Here is a 19,446-nt window from a genome sequence, read left to right as displayed (position 1 = left end):
GCCGTCGGGACCAGGCGATTTACACTTAGGGCTTCGTCGGATAGCGTCGTACAGGTCGTCAGGTACATAAGCAGCATTTAAATGCGTCCTATCCGCACGAGTTAAAACATGAGGTATAACTTGTAAAAAATCCCGCAACGCATCACAATCAATATCCAGCGCACGGAAAAGGGAACTAAAATGATTAAAAATATCCCGCTCAATGTCGGACTGGACAGTAGTCCGTCCACCGTCGCACTTTTTCCAGGTACTGATGTGCAGACGGGCACGCCGCCGGCGTTCCCTGGTCAGATGGTAAAGCGACAAAGGTTCGCCATCCACAACCCCCGCAGGCTGGCTGCGCACGACGACACCATCACTAACAGCACGCAAATCAGCGAGAAGCTTACGCTGAAATTGCTTAAAAGCGGGCAGCAAGGCAGGCTGTGACGTCACGCGCAGTGCGAGGTCTTGTAAACACGCCTGATGGAAGCGGGCCGTAGCGCGACGCCAAGGAGCCGCCTCGCGGCAAAAATCAATTAAAAACCGCCTTATCACTGGCTTGGCCTCCCCGACCCACCACTCCAGCACACTACAGTCACCTCGTCTAGTCCCGAGTAATTTATGCCACAGATGGGTAAAACACCGCACAAAATGGTCGTCGGTCAATAAAGCACAATTAAATTTCCACAGATTCTGTCGTCTGGGAATACAAAAGCGAGGCAATAAAAGCTGACAAAGGTAACCGGAATGATCAGAAAACAGCACGGGAAACATTTCCGTGCGGCAAATACGGGCAGAAAGCGTGGCAGAAATGTAAATTCTGTCCAGGCGGCTGTGCCCCGTGGGATAAAAATGAGTATAGTGGGTAACGTCAGGGTTTAAAACACGCCACGTATCAACCAGCTGAAAACTGCGAATCAAGTCGCCGAGCTCGCGACAAATGTTAGGACGAGGCACCTGATCGACAACATCTAAAACGCAATTAAAATCGCCGCCGACAACTAAAGCATCCACATTCCGGTGTAGCAGTGCACACAATTCCTGCCCATAAAAAACAGCCCTCGCCGGCTTATCGTTCCCAGACGGGGCATAAACCCAAGACCGTAGCGGCGACGGAAGCAAAACTAGCTCCTTGCAAATTGGCCTCAAGTGGTAGCTGAACAGGCCGTTTGCGCTTCGGACAATCCTGCCGATAATGTCCGACACCGTTACAAAATGAGCAAGTCTGTGGCTGGCCACTGTACGTGACAAACGCACGGTGGTCGTTCACCAAAATAAAAGACGGAATATGCTGCCTAACCACCATCTTAACACTGCGCACACCGTTCTCGACTTGAAATATGTACGCAGACGACCATTTCTCTTTCACTACAGATAAAACAGTGCCATATGGCCGCAAGTGACGAGAAATAGTGTCGTTGCGTATTTCAAACGAAAGGTTAAATATGCGTATTTGTCGAAGACCAAAACCAGCATGAGACACAGTGACATTACTAATATTTCCGTTAAGGTCTCGAAATCTACGAACACCGTCATTAACAGAGACAACAGCATCACACAGATAGGGAGATTTCAGTTTCAAGAACACAGAATTTAAAAACGTATCGAACTGAATACCGAGCACATCAGTAGTAGACAACAACAAGTCCTCAAGTAACCAACGATGGATCTCGAAAGCAGAAGGTTTCTCTACGGAACGATCAAACTCGCACTGAATATTATTCTGTCGCTCTTCACTTTCATCGTAAAGGATATCCATTACTTACAGTTCAGTAGAAAGAAAGAAAGCCACGAGGCAGAGGGAGCAGACGACACGCGAGGCGCCGCCGGCCCAGTCGCACGAGGTAAACACTGCTCGCTCGGCACCGAGGTGTTGCCAGGCGGGCAGCCAGCCAAGTACTAACCGGGCCCGATGTTGCTTAACTTCGGTGATCGGACGAGAACCGGTGTATTTTCTTTTTTTTAAATTCTTTTTTTTATTTATAATTTTCTTTGTTGTAATTTTTTTTTGTTCTTTTTTTTCTTTGTTTGTTTTTTTTTTTATGAAGACTAAAACTGGAACCTCATCCTATTACTCAGTTACTCTGTTTCTGTAACTTTGTCCATTTTATTACTTTTTCCAAAAATAGTCATAGGTATACTTGTTTACAGGCTGGCACATAACAAAGATAGGCAAATGAATGGAAACTGGTTATATTTCACCAGCTAAACTAACTATATATCTAAACTTAATTTTGATAAACCTGCGCGTAAGACGCAAATAAGGTCAGTGTGCGTATCATCAAAGCTCAATTGCGTGACTGAAAGACCATTGATACAAATATAAGGGGCTCGGAATCATCTTACAGTTGTTTCGCATACGCATGATGCAATGCAGATGATAAGAATTTAGCAAAATATTCTTTGTGTTTATTACTATTTTTGATTTTACAATATTGGTCCCAAATATGAGTCAAAAAGGTGAGCCCATCGTGAATTTGCCGGTCAATGAGGGCGTAAACAGTGTGGCCCAACAACCACACAGCAGTATTGTGTTTTGGCCGCGGGAAATATTTGAAATCAGGTACAATGACACTGTCAACTGAGACTTGCGCCGGAGTAGTTCGCGTGATGAGAGCCACCATTATCTGGCAAGTCCTCCACACATCGGAAACAGCTTGGCATTGCAGACGGTGTTCTCTGGTGTCAGGCATGCCACATCTGCTACAGTTGGGGGAGGCAAGAAGCTGAATATCGGCTAAACGCTGATTGGTGGGCAGTGTGTTGTTGACTAGTTTGTACCACAACGCAGACACATCGGACGGCAGAATACTGCTATTAACATTTGACCACACTTGCTTCCAGTTAACAGTAGGTAAGCGGACTTCCAATTTACTAAGGGGGGGTTGTCCCATCAAATCAATATAGAGTTGCCGTGCTGTCCTGTGTGGATTCGTGGCCGTGCGGAGGACGTAGCTTTTATTTAGAATATAATCTCGTACAAAGGACATACGGTAAGGGATGTTGGCCACCGATACTGGGGCGCTTTCAGATTCTGGCCGATAGATTTCTAGCAGGGATGCTGTCGATCCATCGGGAAAGCCGGCCTGCATTTCAGCGGTGCGGTTGACGAGCAACGCTGCACATTTTCGACTGAAGTCTACTAGCCCGAGTCCTCCATGTGACGGGTCCAAGACACAAACTGCTGCTCGCACTTTAAAAATTTCGTGGCGCCAGAGTAACCAGTATACTGCCTGAGATATAGCGCGTCCTATTTGTTTTGGCACGCTAAGCAGCTGCGCCATATACCACGCCTTTGAGAGAATAAAGGAATTGATTAGTTTGACTTTCTGGTGCAAGTTAAGGTGCCGGGTTGCGTGGCATTTGCAGAGGCCCTTAATGGAGTTGAGGATTCTTCTCCAATTTCGTGCTTGCATATGCTGTGGGCACGCAGTTATGTCTAGACCCAATACTTGATGGTCTCTCACTATTCTGTACCATGGGCGGACAATATCGGTGGCTAGCAGACCCAGTGGAAGTAGAACAGTTTTATTAGTATTTATCGCTGCTCCAGACGCACTTTCATACTGATGAAGGGAGGCGCGTATCGAGTCTATGTCTGCTGTGTGGTCAATGAAAGCGCCTACGGCATCTGCGTATGCCACACATTTAAAGGAAGCATTGTGTATTTGTACACCTTTTGACGTCCTGCCTATTGTTCTGAGAAGCGGGTCTATGGCGATCACGAATAAGAACATTGACAGCGGACATCCTTGCCTGACAGAGCGGCAAATAGGGATCGGTTTAGTTTGCCATCCGTTTAAGGTGACTATTGATCTTGCTCCCGTTAGAATATTTTCAATAATTTTGATAAATTCTCGGCCGAATCCCATTTTTGTAATGACCTGTAGCAAGTATTTGTGGCTTATGCGATCGAAAGCGTTCGCAAAGTCAATGGATAGAATAGGTGTCGATAATTTATGGACTGCCGTGTGAGCTACTATGTCTCGGTATAAGGACGCTGCGTGGAAAATATTGTGGTGTGTTACTCCGCACGTTTGGTAAGAGCTGATGGCTTTGTTCATGACTGGCTTCATCTTTGCTGCAAGGCACCTTGCAACTATTTTGTAGTCAGTATTGAGTAACGTGATGGGCCGGAAATCTTGGACACGACATGTATGTTGCGTTTTTGGGACGAGCACAACTCGACCTTCCAGAAATTTTGCGGGAATATCGGTGCCACGAATTACTTCATTTACTATGTCGGTGAGTTTTTGCCCAAAGATGTCCCAGTAGACCTGATAGAATTCAGTTGGCAGGCCATCAGGTCCCGGCGACTTTCCTTTAGAGCACGATTGTACAATAGGTTTTGTGTTCTGTACTGTCATCTCTGCTATCAACTGTTCTCGGTCCGCGTTCGAAATGTCAGTCTGCAGGTCGCATAACAAATAATTTAGCGCTACGTCGTCTGTCGCAACGTCTCGAAATAAGTCCGTGTAGTGGGCTGTAATATGTTGGAGAATGTCTGTTTTCCGCGTAAGGCGCTCGCCTGACGCAGTCGTTATCGATTCTACATGTTTACGCCTTGCCCGTGTTTTTTCACGCGCGAGATGATAGGACGACGGTTCTTCGTCGTCCAGAGCGCACAAGGCGCGACTTCGGACCAAAATCCCTTTTGCCTTTTCGTTATGTATACGGAGAATCTTTGTTTTAATACGATTTAAGCGAAGGCGGAGATTTTCATTTGGTCCGACGGGGGCGTTTAACGCGTCTTTGAGGCATTGTTGGTAAAATTCTGTTGTGCGCTGCGCCCAGAAGGATACCTCCTGGCTGTGACATTGAGCAATCATCCTAATTTGCGGCTTTGCGTAGAAAGTCCACCACTCTAGTGCTGAGCTGTAGTTTTTCTCTTTCTGCAGGCAAAGCTGCCATACAGATTGCATTTTCGAGCGGAAGTCTCTCGCGGCAAGATGTTTCGTATTAAGCTTCCACAACCTGGGAGTAGGTGTTTCATTTGTACGCTGTAGGCGGATGGCAGCAACATAACCGCAATGGTCGCTAAACGCGACAGGGATGATGTCTACACTATTTAGGTTGTTTGCAATCTGTTGAGAGACGTATATGCGGTCTATTCTGCTTGCTCCACTATTGTATATGTGCGTATACTGCGTTGTATGTGGGTGGAGGAGACGCCACGTGTCTCGCAGATCTTTGGCGGTCAACAGTTTCACTAATTCAGGACACATAGTGGCCGTAGGGTGCTGGTCGGATGCGTCTGTTACACAGTTAAAATCACCACCGAGAATTATTGGACGTGTGGTATCAAACAAGGGAACTATCTCGTGACTGAAAAATGCTGCGCGCATTCGTCTATTATCTGTCCCTGAGGGGGCGTAAATATTGATAAATCTCATGCTTTGTATATTGCACGCAATTGCGCGTCCGCTTGGCAACGTTTGAACATTGTCTGGCTCTAGGGAATTTTTGTATAAAATCGCGGTACCGCATTTTATATTATTGTTAATGTTATAAATAACATCATATCCATTTATGTTATTGAGGATGTTTGCGGTAACTTCCTGAAGGAATATTACGTCAAAACGACTGTAATGTACAAAGTCGACTAGGGATAAAATTTTGTGAACTGCAGAAATCCCGTTTATGTTTAAGGTAAGAATAGATAAATCTTTTATTTGCGTATAACAGACCGGCATTGGAAGTGGGGAAGGAAACAGAGAAACATTAGCTACGTGAGACAGGGTATAAATGGAGATAATTTCATTCTGCGAATGGTTTGTTTTGTATGTGAGGAGTATTGCAACTAATTTTCAACCGAGTTTATACTTAAACATCTTCGGACCAAACAGTACTGCGTTGTTGATCTGAGGGGGGGGATCATTGTTGGTTTCCATCGGTACGTGCATATGTGGCGAATCGATTTGCATGGCATGGACGGCACGAATGTCGTCCGTCGGGACGTGGGCTGTGTGCCGAGCACGACACTCGTGCATATCGTCTGCTTTCCTTTTAATTGGCGCTGATAATACAGCCTCAGTTGCGAGCGGTTGTACGCTGATTTCTTTCTCTTGCTTATTTAGAAATTCCCTTAGATGTCGAACAGTTGCCTCGCGCCGGCGATCTGCTTCTGTTTCATGCGACGCAACAGGGACGACTGTCACAGGGCATTGTTGATCGGATTTAGAACTTACATCCGAAACTCCGTTTCCACGGCCGCGTCGATGTTTTCTTTTCGAAGATTTATTCGGTGAATGGCTCACCGATCTCCTACTCGGGGATGGACTGGGGTCTTTACGTGAAACACGCTTTTCTGAGGGGACAGCAGCAGGGCTGCGTCCACTCTCTGAATTTTGCGTGTTGATCGGAAAAATATCTGATTCAGTATCGTCACTTTTTGGCGGCTCTGGGTGAACGTCAGCCACAACCGTGACGTTTGTCGCATTATTGCCGAGAGAATTTTCTGGAATGACGGCTTTTTCATCAATTTCTGTTACTTCCATGACATTGTCCTTGTTCGCCGGGGTCATAGACGATTCGCACGCAGCCTCTTGTCACAGGGAGTGACGAGGGCCGAATCGGAGCAACACCCAACGCTACAGACGCATACGAATTTTTCTGCGTTTGTGCGCTATCACCGCCGAGCGGGAGCTGCACAGGGCGACGTCTGTTCGGACAATTTTGTCGAAAATGATCGGTTGCATTGCAGTACGAGCACGTCTGTGGCTGTCCATTGTACGATATAAAGGCCCTGTAGCCGCCTATGACTAGAAAGGACGGGATGTGCTGTTTCAGTTCAATAAGAACACTTCTTACTCCGTTGTAGACTTGTAGGCGGAAACCACTACCCCATTTTTCATTCGTCACTGAAAGCACATTCCCATACGGCATTAGACCACGAGCGATCATTTGCGTAGGTATTTCAAAGGGAAGATTGAAAATACGGACTTGACGAATACCGTAACCCGCGTGGCACACGGTCACGTCGCTAACGCTTCCGTCACGATATTTAAACTTGCGTTTTCCACCGTTTTCATTTACGATCTTTTCGCACATTTCCGCATCATTGAATTTCATAAACAGGGTTCCGGTAATAAAGTCCCACTGGACTCCGTACGTTTCGGTATCGGTAAGACCGAGTTCGTCAATAATCCAGTCGCGAGCTTCGTATGCCGTAGGGCGTACAGCTTCCTTGTCGAAAATAACGTTCAATGTGTTCGATCTGTTTACGTTTTCCATTTTCAAACTGTTACTTAACAACTACGCAAAAAACGCGCGAAAATGAGAAACTCGACAGCGGAACGCAACGCGGAGATGCCAACAGAGCGGCCGCTAGCCGTGTATTCAACATGGTATGGCCGTTGGCGCCCTTATACTGTAGCTGCACGACAGAAGACGCCTCTGCCTCTTCTCCCAACACACACAATCGCAGTTTTCGGTGACACATTTGACGCAGAGCACGTCCTTCCGCAACAGCTGGAGCCTCGAAGGCGGCGCGTTGTGCGCGTCCGGCGTCTCAGAGGCGTCTGCCGAACTGGCGGGCAGGCCGCGCCGCCACTTGCGTGAGACACGCGGCTGCTCGGTGCGCCGCCTGTCATTCGTTTCGCTTGGTGCGTGCGGCGTCCGACACTCGCGGGCGACGCATCTTGTTCCCGTTATCCGGCGGGGGGCTGTGCGGGGTGTAGCAGTGTCCTGCTGGAGAGCGCCCCCGGCAGCTTCCTCACCTGACACACGCCGCGCGGCGCGCTTCGCATCCACATATTTGCGTGATCTGTGCAGTGCATTCGCACCTGTCCTCTTCCGTCCCGACTTGTCCCGACTGCCGCTCGCTGCCGCTCGGGTCGTGGCCCATATGACAGCACAAGCAAGAGAAACATCTGCGAGACGGCCGTGGGCCTAACGGGCGTGTCCGAGACGCCGTTTGCGGCCAGTAGACCTGTGCAAAGGTGCGAAAACAGGGGCACAAGACACAGGAGGGTCGCCAAAGCATCCATCTCTTCTAGCGACGAAAGATACACTTTTGTTTACAAGTTTGCAGTCGTACACTGCTGCAAAACAATAAGCCCTGACGTATTTCAGAACATATCTGTCGGTTCATACTGTTTTGTCATCTTCAGGCACTTTTAAGAAATCTTCCTTGGCACATTCTTCTTCGAACAGAGGCAATTAATATCGAATCTTATGTTTATTACAGTCGTTTAATATTTTTTTTTTTTTTATTTTTTTTTTTTTGTGGAGAGTTGCACTGCTACGGAACAGTAGGTGACCCTGACTTACTTCAGATCACATCTGTCGATTCGTAGTGTTTCGTTATTTTCAGGGCATTCCTAGCGCGTTTAAAATGCTTAAGGAAGCACGTTTGTCACAAAAGAAAGGTAGTATGAAAAGAGGGCTTGCAGGGATAGCGGCGTAAAAGGTAGAAAATGAAGGGGAGCCAACAGCACCCGGTGTTCCCAGGCGGTCACCCATCCAAGTACTAACCGGGCCCGATGTTGCTTAACTTCGGTGATCGGACGAGAACCGGTGTATTTTTTTTTTTTTTTTTTTTATTTTGTTTTTTTTTATTTTTTATTTATTTTTTGTTTTTTTATTTATTTTTTTGTTTTTTTTTTTTTTACTTTTTTTTTTGTTTTATTATTTTTTTCTATTTTTTTTATTTTTTTTATCTTTTGTTTTTTTTTTTTTAACAATGTATAAAACTGGAACCTCATCCTATTACTCAGTTACTCTCTTTCTGTAACTTTGTCCATTTTATTACTTTTTTCGAAAAATAGTCTTACGTATACTAGTTTACAGGCTGGCACATGACAAAGATAGACAAATGAATGGAGACTGGTTGTGTTTCACCAGCTAACACTAACAATATATCTAAACTTAATTTTGATAAAACTGCACGTAAGACGCAAATAAGGTCAGTGTGCGTATCATCAAAGCTCAATGGCGAGACTGAAAGACCATTGATACAAATAAAAGGGGCTCGGAATCATCTTACAGTTGTTTCGCATACGCATGATGCAATGCAGAAGATAAGAAATTAGCAAAATATTCTTTGTGTTTATTACTATTTTTGATCTTACAATATTGGTCCCAAATATGAGTCAAAAAGGTGAGTCCATCGTGAATTTGCCGGTCAATGAGGGCGTAAACAGTGTGGCCCAACAACCACACAGCAGTATTGTGTTTTGGCCGCGGGAAATATTTGAAATCAGGTACAATGACACTGTCAACTGAGACGTGCGCCGGAGTAGTTCGCGTGATGAGAGCCACCATTATCTGGCAAGTCCTCCACGCATCGGAAACAGATTGGCATTGCAGGCGGTGTTCTCTGGTGTCAGGCATGCCACATCTGCTACAGTTGGGGGAGGCAAGAAGCTGAATATCGGCTAGACGCTGATTGGTGGGCAGTGTGTTGTTGACTAGTTTATACCATAACGCAGACACATCGGACGGCAGAATACTGCTATTAACATTTGACCACACCTGCTTCCAGTTAACAGTAGGTAAGCGGACTTCCAATTTACTAGGGGGGGGTTGTCCCATCAATTCAGTATATAGTTGCCGTGCTGTCCTGTGTGGATTCGTGGCCGTGCGGAGGACGTAGCTTTTGTTTAGAATATAGTCTCGTACAAAGGACATACGGTAAGGAATGTTGGCCACCGATACTGGGGCGCTTTCAGATTCTGGCCGATAGATTTCTAGCAGGGATGCTGTCGATCCATCGGGAAAGCCGGTCTGCATTTCAGCGGTGCGGTTGACGAGCAACGCTGCGCATTTGCGACTGAAGTCTACTAGCCCGAGTCCTCCATGTGACGGGTCCAAGACACAAACTGCTGCTCGCACTTTAAAAATTTCGTGGCGCCAGAGTAACCAGTATACTGCCTGAGATATAGCGCGTCCTATTTGTTTTGGCACGCTAAGCAACTGCGCCATATACCACGCCTTGGAGAGAATAAAGGAATTGATTAGTTTGACTTTCTGGTGCAAGTTAAGGTGCCGGGTTGCGTGGCATTTGCAGAGGCCCTTGATGGAGTTGAGGATTCTTCTCCAATTTCGTGCTTGCATATGCTGTGGGCACGCAGTTATGTCTAGACCCAATACTTGATGGTCTCTCACTATTCTGTACCATGGGCGGACAATATCGGTGGCTAGCAGACCCAGAGGAAGTAGAACAGTTTTAATAGTATTTATCGCTGCTCCAGACGCACTTTCATACTGATGAAGGGAGGCGCGTATCGAGTCTATGTCTGCTGTGTGGTCAATGAAAGCGCCTACGTCATCTGCGTATGCCACACATTTAAAGGAAGCATTGTGTATTTGTACTCCTTTTGACGTCCTGCCTATTGTTCTGAGAAGCGGGTCTATGGCGATCACGAATAAGAACATTGACAGCGGACATCCTTGCCTGACAGAGCGGCAAATAGGGATCGGTTTAGTTTGCCATCCGTTTAATGTGACTATTGATCTTGCTCCCGTCAGAATATTTTCAATAATTTTGATAAATTCTCGGCCGAATCCCATTTTTGTCATGACCTGTAGCAAGTATTTGTGGCTTATGCGATCGAAAGCGTTCGCAAAGTCAATGGATAGAATAGCTGTCGATAATTTATGGATTGCCGTGTGAGCTACTATGTCTCGGTATAAGGACGCTGCGTGGAAAATATTGTGGTGTGTTACTCCGCACGTTTGGTAAGAGCTGATAGCTTTGTTCATGACTGGCTTCATCTTTGCTGCAAGGCACCTTGCAACTATTTTGTAGTCAGTATTGAGTAATGTGATGGGTCGGAAATCTTGGACACGACATGTATGTTGCGTTTTTGGGACGAGCACAACTCGACCTTCCAGGAATTTTGCGGGAATATCGGTGCCACGAATTACTTCATTTACTATGTCGGTGAGTTTTGGCCCAAAGATGTCCCAATAGACCTGATAGAATTCGGTTGGCAGGCCATCAGGTCCCGGCGACTTTCCTTTACAGCACGATTGTACAATAGGTTTTGTGTTCTGTACCGTCACCTCTGCTATCAACTGTTCTCGGTCCGCGTTCGAAATGTCAGTCTGCAGGTCGCGTAACAAATAATTTAGCGCTGCGTCGTCTGTCGCAACGTCTCGAAATAAGTCCGTGTAATGGGCTGTAATATGTTGGAGAATGTCTGTTTTCCGCGTAAGGCGCTCGCCTGACGCAGTCGTTATCGATTCTACATGTTTACGCCTTGCCCGTGTTTTTTCACGCGCGAGATGATAGGACGACGGTTCTTCGTCGTCCAGAGCGCACAAGGCGCGACTTCGGACCAAAATTCCTTTTGCCTTTTCGTTATGTATACGTAGAATCTTTGCCTTAATACGATTTAAGCGAAGGCGGAGATTTTCATTTGGTCCGACAGGGGCGTTTAACGCGTCTTTGAGGCATTGTTGGTAAAATTCTGTTGTGCGCTGCGTCCAGAAAGATACCTCCTGGCTATAACATTGAGCAATCATCCTAATTTGCGGCTTTGCGTAGAAAGTCCACCACTCTAGTGCTGAGCTGTAGTTTTTCTCTTTCTGGAGGCAAAGCTGCCATACAGATTGCATTTTCGAGCGGAAGTCTGACGCGGCAAGATGTTTCGTATTAAGCTTCCACAACCTGGGAGTAGGTGTTTCATTTGTACGCTGTAGGTGGATGGCAGCAACATAACCGCAGTGGTCGCTAAACGCGACAGGGATGATGTCTACACTATTTAGGTTGTTTGCAATCTGTTGAGAGACGTATATACGGTCTATTCTGCTTGCTCCACTATTGTATATGTGCGTATACTGCGTTGTATGTGGGTGGAGGAGACGCCACGTGTCTCGCAGATCTTTGGCGGTCAACAGTTTCACTAATTCAGGACACATAGTGGCCGTAGGGTGCTGGTCGGATGGGTCTGTTACACAGTTAAAATCGCCGCCGAGAATTATTGGACGTGTGGTATCAAACAAGGGAACTATCTCGTGGTTGAAAAATGCTGCGCGCATTCGTCTATTATCTGTCCCTGAGGGGGCGTAAATATTGATAAATCTCATGCTTTGTATATTGCACGCAATTGCGCGTCCGCTTGGCAACATTTGGACATTGTCTGGCTCTAGGGAATTTTTGTATAAAATCGCGGTACCGCATTTTATATTATTGTTAATGTTATAAATGACATCATATCCATTTATGTTATTGAGGATGTTTGCGGTAACTTCCTGAAGGAATATTACGTCAAAACGACTGTAATGTACAAAATCGACTAGGGATAAAATTTTGTGCACTGCAGAAATCCCGTTTATATTTAAGGTAAGAATAGATAAATCTTTTATTTGCGTATAACAGGCAGGCATTGGAAGTGGAGAAAGAAACAGAGAAACATTAGCCACGGGAGACAGGGTATAAATGGAGATAATTTCATTCTGGGAATGGCCTGTTTTTGTATGTGAGGCGTATTGCAACTAATTTTCAACCGAGTTTATACTCAAACATCCTCGGACCAAACAGCACTGCGTTGTTGATCTGAGGAGGAGGGATCATTGTTGGTTTCCATCGGTACGTGCATATGTGGCGAATCGATTTGCATGGCATGGACGGCACGAATGTCATCCGTCGGGACGTGGGCTGTGTGCCGAGCACGACACTCGTGCATTTCCTCTGCCTTTCTTTTAATTGGCGCTGATAATACAGCCTCAGTTACGAGCGGTTGTACGCTGATTTCTTTCTCTTGCTTATTTAGAAATTCCCTTAGATGTCGAACAGTTGCATCGCGCCGGCGATCTGCTTCTGTTTCATGCGACGCAACAGGGACGACTGTCACAGGGCATTGTTGATCGGATTTAGAAGTTGCATCCGAGATTCCGTTTCCACGGCCGCGTCTATGTTTCCTTTTCGAAGATTTATTCGGTGAATGGCTCACCGATCTCCTACTCGGGGATGGACTGGGGTCTTTACGAGAAACACGCTTTTCTGAGGGGACAGCAGCAGGGCTGCGTCCACTCTCTGAATTTTGCGTGTTGGTCGGAAAAATTTCTGATTCAGTATCGTCACTTTTTGGCGGCTCTGGGTGAACGTCAGCCACGACCGTAATGTTTGTCGCATTATTGCGGAGAGAAGTTTCTGGAATGACGGCTTTTTCATCAATTTCTGTTACGTCCATGACATTGTCCGTGTTTGCCGGGGTCGCTGCCGATTCGCACGCAGCCTCTGTCACAGGGAGTGACGAGGGTCGAATCGGAGCAACACCCAACGTTACAGACGCATACGAGTTTTTCTGCGTTTGTGCGCTATCACCGCCGAGCGGGAGCTGCACAGGGCGGCGTCTGTTCGGACAATTTTGTCGAAAATGATCGGTTGCATTGCAGTACGAGCACGTCTGTGGCTGTCCATTGTACGATATAAAGGCCCTGTAGCCGCCTATGACTAGAAAAGACGGGATGTGCTGTTTCAGTTCAATAAGAACACTTCTTACTCCGTTGTAAACTTGTAGTCGGAAACCACTACCCCATTTCTCATTCGTCACTGAAAGCACATTCCCATACGGCATGAGACCACGAGCAATCATTTGGGTCGGTATTTCGAAAGGAAGATTGAAAATACGAACTTGACGAATACCATAACCCGCGTGGCACACGGTCACGTCGCAAACGTTTCCGTCACGATATTTAAACTTGCGTTTTCCACCGTTTTCCTGTACGATCTTTTCGCACATTTCCGGATCATTGAATTTCATAAACAGGGTTCCGGTAATAAAGTCCCACTGGACTCCGTACGTTTCGGTGTCGGTAAGACCGAGTTCGTCAATAATCCAGTCGTGAGCCTCGTATGCCGTAGGGCGTACAGCTTCCTTGTCGAAAATAACGTTCAATGTGTTCGATCTGTTTACGTTTTCCATTTTCTAACCGTTACTTAACAACTACGCAAAAAACGCGCGAAAATGAGAAACTCGACAGCGGAACGCAACGCGGCGATGCCAACAGAGCGGCCGCTAGCCGTGTATTCAACATGGTATGGCCGTTGGCGCCCTTATACTGTAGCTGCACGACAGAAGACGCCTCTGCCTCTTCTCCCAACACACACAATCGCAGTTTTCGGTGACACATTTGACGCAGAGCACGTCCTTCCGCAACAGCTGGAGCCTCGAAGGCGGCGCGTTGTGCGCGTCCGGCGTCTCAGAGGCGTCTGCCGAACTGGCGGGCGCGCCGCGCCGCGCCGCCACTTGCGTGAGACACGCGGCTGCTCGGTGCGCCGCCTGTCATTCGTTTCGCTTGGTGCGTGCGGCGTCCGACACTCGCGGGCGACGCATCTTGTTCCCGTTATCCGGCGGGGGGCTGTGCGGGGTGTAGCAGTGTCCTGCTGGAGGGCGCCCCCGGCATCTTCCTCACTCACCTGACACACGCCGCGCGGCTCGCGTCCAGGTATTTGCGTGATCTGTGCAGTGCATTCGCACCTCTCCCCTTCCGTCCCGACTTGTCCCGACTTTGCTCGACTGCCGCTCGCTGCCGCTCGGGTCGTGGCCCATATGACAGCACAAGCAAGAGAAACATCTGCGAGACGGCCGTGGGCCTAACGGGCGTGTCCGAGACGCCGTTTGCGGCCAGTAGACGTGTGCAAAGGTGCGAAAACACGGACACAAGACACAGGAGGGTCGCCAAAGCGTCTATCTCTTCTAGCGGCGAAAGATACATTTTTGTTTACAAGTTTGGAGTCGTACACTGCTGCAAAACAACAAGCCCTGACGTATTTCAGAACATATCTGTCGGTTCATACTGTTTTGTTACCTTCAGGCGCTTTTAAGAAATCGTCCTTGGCGCATTCTTCTTCGAACTGAGGCCATTAATATCGTATCTTATGTTTATTTTCATTTTTTTTTTTTTTTTTTTTTTCGGTGGAGTTTTGCACTGCTACGAAACAGTAGGTGGCCCTGACTTCTTTCACATCACATCTGTCGATTCGTAGTGTTTCGTTATTTTCAAGGCATTCCTAGCACGTTTAAAACGCTTAAGGATGCACGTTTGAACAAAAGAAAGGTAGTATGAAAAGAGGGCTGGCAGGGATAGCGGCGTAAAAAGGAGAAAACGAAGGGGAGCCAACAGCACCCGGTGTTCCCAGGCGGTCACCCATCCAAGTACTAACCGGGCCCGATGTTGCTTAACTTCGGTGATCGGACGAGAACCGGTGTATTCAACATGGTATGGCCGTTGGCGCCCTTATACTGTAGCCGCACGACAGAAGACGCCTCTGCCTCTTCTCCCAACACACACAATCGCAGTTTTCGGTGACACATTTGACGCAGAGCACGTCCTTCCGCAACAGCTGGAGCCTCGAAGGCGGCGCGTTGTGCGCGTCCGGCGTCTCAGAGGCGTCTGCCGAACTGGCGGGCGCGCCGCGCCGCGCCGCCACTTGCGTGAGACACGCGGCTGCTCGGTGCGCCGCCTGTCATTCGTTTCGCTTGGTGCGTGCGGCGTCCGACACTCGCGGGCGACGCATCTTGTTCCCGTTATCCGGCGGGGGGCTGTGCGGGGTGTAGCAGTGTCCTGCTGGAGGGCGCCCCCGGCATCTTCCTCACTCACCTGACACACGCCGCGCGGCTCGCGTCCAGGTATTTGCGTGATCTGTGCAGTGCATTCGCACCTCTCCCCTTCCGTCCCGACTTGTCCCGACTTTGCTCGACTGCCGCTCGCTGCCGCTCGGGTCGTGGCCCATATGACAGCACAAGCAAGAGAAACATCTGCGAGACGGCCGTGGGCCTAACGGGCGTGTCCGAGACGCCGTTTGCGGCCAGTAGACCTGTGCAAAGGTGCGAAAACACGGACACAAGACACAGGAGGGTCGCCAAAGCATCCATCTCTTCTAGCGACGAAAGATACACTTTTGTTTACAAGTTTGCAGTCGTACACTGCTGCAAAACAATAAGCCCTGACGTATTTCAGAACATATCTGTCGGTTCATACTGTTTTGTCATCTTCAGGCACTTTTAAGAAATCTTCCTTGGCACATTCTTCTTCGAACAGAGGCAATTAATATCGAATCTTATGTTTATTACAGTCGTTTAATATTTTTTTTTTTTTATTTTTTTTTTTTGTGGAGAGTTGCACTGCTACGGAACAGTAGGTGGCCCTGACTTCTTTCACATCACATCTGTCGATTCGTAGTGTTTCGTTATTTTCAAGGCATTCCTAGCACGTTTAAAACGCTTAAGGATGCACGTTTGAACAAAAGAAAGGTAGTATGAAAAGAGGGCTGGCAGGGATAGCGGCGTAAAAAGGAGAAAACGAAGGGGAGCCAACAGCACCCGGTGTTCCCAGGCGGTCACCCATCCAAGTACTAACCGGGCCCGATGTTGCTTAACTTCGGTGATCGGACGAGAACCGGTGTATTCAACATGGTATGGCCGTTGGCGCCCTTATACTGTAGCCGCACGACAGAAGACGCCTCTGCCTCTTCTCCCAACACACACAATCGCAGTTTTCGGTGACACATTTGACGCAGAGCACGTCCTTCCGCAACAGCTGGAGCCTCGAAGGCGGCGCGTTGTGCGCGTCCGGCGTCTCAGAGGCGTCTGCCGAACTGGCGGGCGCGCCGCGCCGCGCCGCCACTTGCGTGAGACAGCCGTTATCCGGCGGGGGGCTGTGCGGGGTGTAGCAGTGTCCTGCTGGAGAGCGCCCCCGGCAGCTTCCTCACCTGACACACGCCGCGCGGCGCGCTTCGCATCCACATATTTGCGTGATCCGTGCAGTGCATTCGCACCTGTCCTCTTCCGTCCCGACTTGTCCCGACTTTGCTCGACTGCCGCTCGCTGCCGCTCGGGTCGTGGCCCATATGACAGCACAAGCAAGAGAAACATCTGCGAGACGGCCGTGGGCCTAACGGGCGTGTCCGAGACGCCGTTACCGGGCCCGATGTTGCTTAACTTCGGTGATCGGACGAGAACCGGTGTATTCAACATGGTATGGCCGTTGGCGCCCTTATACTGTAGCCGCACGACAGAAGACGCCTCTGCCTCTTCTCCCAACACACACAATCGCAGTTTTCGGTGACACATTTGACGCAGAGCACGTCCTTCCGCAACAGCTGGAGCCTCGAAGGCGGCGCGTTGTGCGCGTCCGGCGTCTCAGAGGCGTCTGCCGAACTGGCGGGCGCGCCGCGCCGCGCCGCCACTTGCGTGAGACAGCCGTTATCCGGCGGGGGGCTGTGCGGGGTGTAGCAGTGTCCTGCTGGAGAGCGCCCCCGGCAGCTTCCTCACCTGACACACGCCGCGCGGCGCGCTTCGCATCCACATATTTGCGTGATCCGTGCAGTGCATTCGCACCTGTCCTCTTCCGTCCCGACTTGTCCCGACTTTGCTCGACTGCCGCTCGCTGCCGCTCGGGTCGTGGCCCATATGACAGCACAAGCAAGAGAAACATCTGCGAGACGGCCGTGGGCCTAACGGGCGTGTCCGAGACGCCGTTTGCGGCCAGTAGACCTGTGCAAAGGTGCGAAAACACGGACACAAGACACAGGAGGGTCGCCAAAGCATCCATCTCTTCTAGCGACGAAAGATACACTTTTGTTTACAAGTTTGCAGTCGTACACTGCTGCAAAACAATAAGCCCTGACGTATTTCAGAACATATCTGTCGGTTCATACTGTTTTGTCATCTTCAGGCACTTTTAAGAAATCTTCCTTGGCACATTCTTCTTCGAACAGAGGCAATTAATATCGAATCTTATGTTTATTACAGTCGTTTAATATTTTTTTTTTTTTATTTTTTTTTTTTGTGGAGAGTTGCACTGCTACGGAACAGTAGGTGGCCCTGACTTCTTTCACATCACATCTGTCGATTCGTAGTGTTTCGTTATTTTCAAGGCATTCCTAGCACGTTTAAAACGCTTAAGGATGCACGTTTGAACAAAAGAAAGGTAGTATGAAAAGAGGGCTGGCAGGGATAGCGGCGTAAAAAGGAGAAAACGAAGGGGAGCCAACAGCACCCGGTGTTCCCAGGCGGTCACCCATCCAAGTACTAACCGGGCCCGATGTTGCTTAACTTCGGTGATCGGACGAGAACCGGTGTATTCAACATGGTATGGCCGTTGGCGCCCTTATACTGTAGCCGCACGACAGAAGACGCCTCTGCCTCTTCTCCCAACACACACAATCGCAGTTTTCGGTGACACATTTGACGCAGAGCACGTCCTTCCGCAACAGCTGGAGCCTCGAAGGCGGCGCGTTGTGCGCGTCCGGCGTCTCAGAGGCGTCTGCCGAACTGGCGGGCGCGCCGCGCCGCGCCGCCACTTGCGTGAGACAGCCGTTATCCGGCGGGGGGCTGTGCGGGGTGTAGCAGTGTCCTGCTGGAGAGCGCCCCCGGCAGCTTCCTCACCTGACACACGCCGCGCGGCGCGCTTCGCATCCACATATTTGCGTGATCCGTGCAGTGCATTCGCACCTGTCCTCTTCCGTCCCGACTTGTCCCGACTTTGCTCGACTGCCGCTCGCTGCCGCTCGGGTCGTGGCCCATATGACAGCACAAGCAAGAGAAACATCTGCGAGACGGCCGTGGGCCTAACGGGCGTGTCCGAGACGCCGTTACCGGGCCCGATGTTGCTTAACTTCGGTGATCGGACGAGAACCGGTGTATTCAACATGGTATGGCCGTTGGCGCCCTTATACTGTAGCCGCACGACAGAAGACGCCTCTGCCTCTTCTCCCAACACACACAATCGCAGTTTTCGGTGACACATTTGACGCAGAGCACGTCCTTCCGCAACAGCTGGAGCCTCGAAGGCGGCGCGTTGTGCGCGTCCGGCGTCTCAGAGGCGTCTGCCGAACTGGCGGGCGCGCCGCGCCGCGCCGCCACTTGCGTGAGACACGCGGCTGCTCGGTGCGCCGCCTGTCATTCGTTTCGCTTGGTGCGTGCGGCGTCCGACACTCGCGGGCGACGCATCTTGTTCCCGTTATCCGGCGGGGGGCTGTGCGGGGTGTAGCAGTGTCCTGCTGGAGGGCGCCCCCGGCATCTTCCTCACTCACCTGACACACGCCGCGCGGCTCGCGTCCAGGTATTTGCGTGATCTGTGCAGTGCATTCGCACCTCTCCCCTTCCGTCCCGACTTGTCCCGACTTTGCTCGACTGCCGCTCGCTGCCGCTCGGGTCGTGGCCCATATGACAGCACAAGCAAGAGAAACATCTGCGAGACGGCCGTGGGCCTAACGGGCGTGTCCGAGACGCCGTTTGCGGCCAGTAGACCTGTGCAAAGGTGCGAAAACACGGACACAAGACACAGGAGGGTCGCCAAAGCATCCATCTCTTCTAGCGACGAAAGATACACTTTTGTTTACAAGTTTGCAGTCGTACACTGCTGCAAAACAATAAGCCCTGACGTATTTCAGAACATATCTGTCGGTTCATACTGTTTTGTCATCTTCAGGCACTTTTAAGAAATCTTCCTTGGCACATTCTTCTTCGAACAGAGGCAATTAATATCGAATCTTATGTTTATTACAGT

The 19,446-nt window shown here is 49.3% G+C and overlaps 3 non-coding genes across 3 annotated transcripts; all 3 read right to left on the bottom strand.

Moving 5' to 3' along the window:
• Nucleotides 1-15,048: 15,048 nt before the first annotated feature.
• Nucleotides 15,049-15,167, bottom strand: LOC126452576 (5S ribosomal RNA). The gene has a single exon (XR_007584690.1). It is a non-coding gene; the product is annotated as a 5S ribosomal RNA (ribosomal RNA).
• A 1,077-nt stretch (nucleotides 15,168-16,244) lies between these two features.
• LOC126452575 (5S ribosomal RNA) lies at nucleotides 16,245-16,363 on the bottom strand. The gene has a single exon (XR_007584689.1). It is a non-coding gene; the product is annotated as a 5S ribosomal RNA (ribosomal RNA).
• Nucleotides 16,364-17,922: 1,559 nt separating this feature from the next.
• On the bottom strand, nucleotides 17,923-18,041 carry LOC126452574 (5S ribosomal RNA). Its single transcript, XR_007584688.1, has one exon. It is a non-coding gene; the product is annotated as a 5S ribosomal RNA (ribosomal RNA).
• Between the last annotated feature and the right edge of the window lie 1,405 nt (nucleotides 18,042-19,446).

This window comes from Schistocerca serialis, unplaced genomic scaffold (genome assembly GCF_023864345.2).
Source record: "Schistocerca serialis cubense isolate TAMUIC-IGC-003099 unplaced genomic scaffold, iqSchSeri2.2 HiC_scaffold_900, whole genome shotgun sequence".
Taxonomy (NCBI): domain Eukaryota; kingdom Metazoa; phylum Arthropoda; class Insecta; order Orthoptera; family Acrididae; genus Schistocerca; species Schistocerca serialis.
Note: the sequence above shows the minus strand (reverse complement) of the source record. Positions and strands in the feature narration are given on the sequence as shown.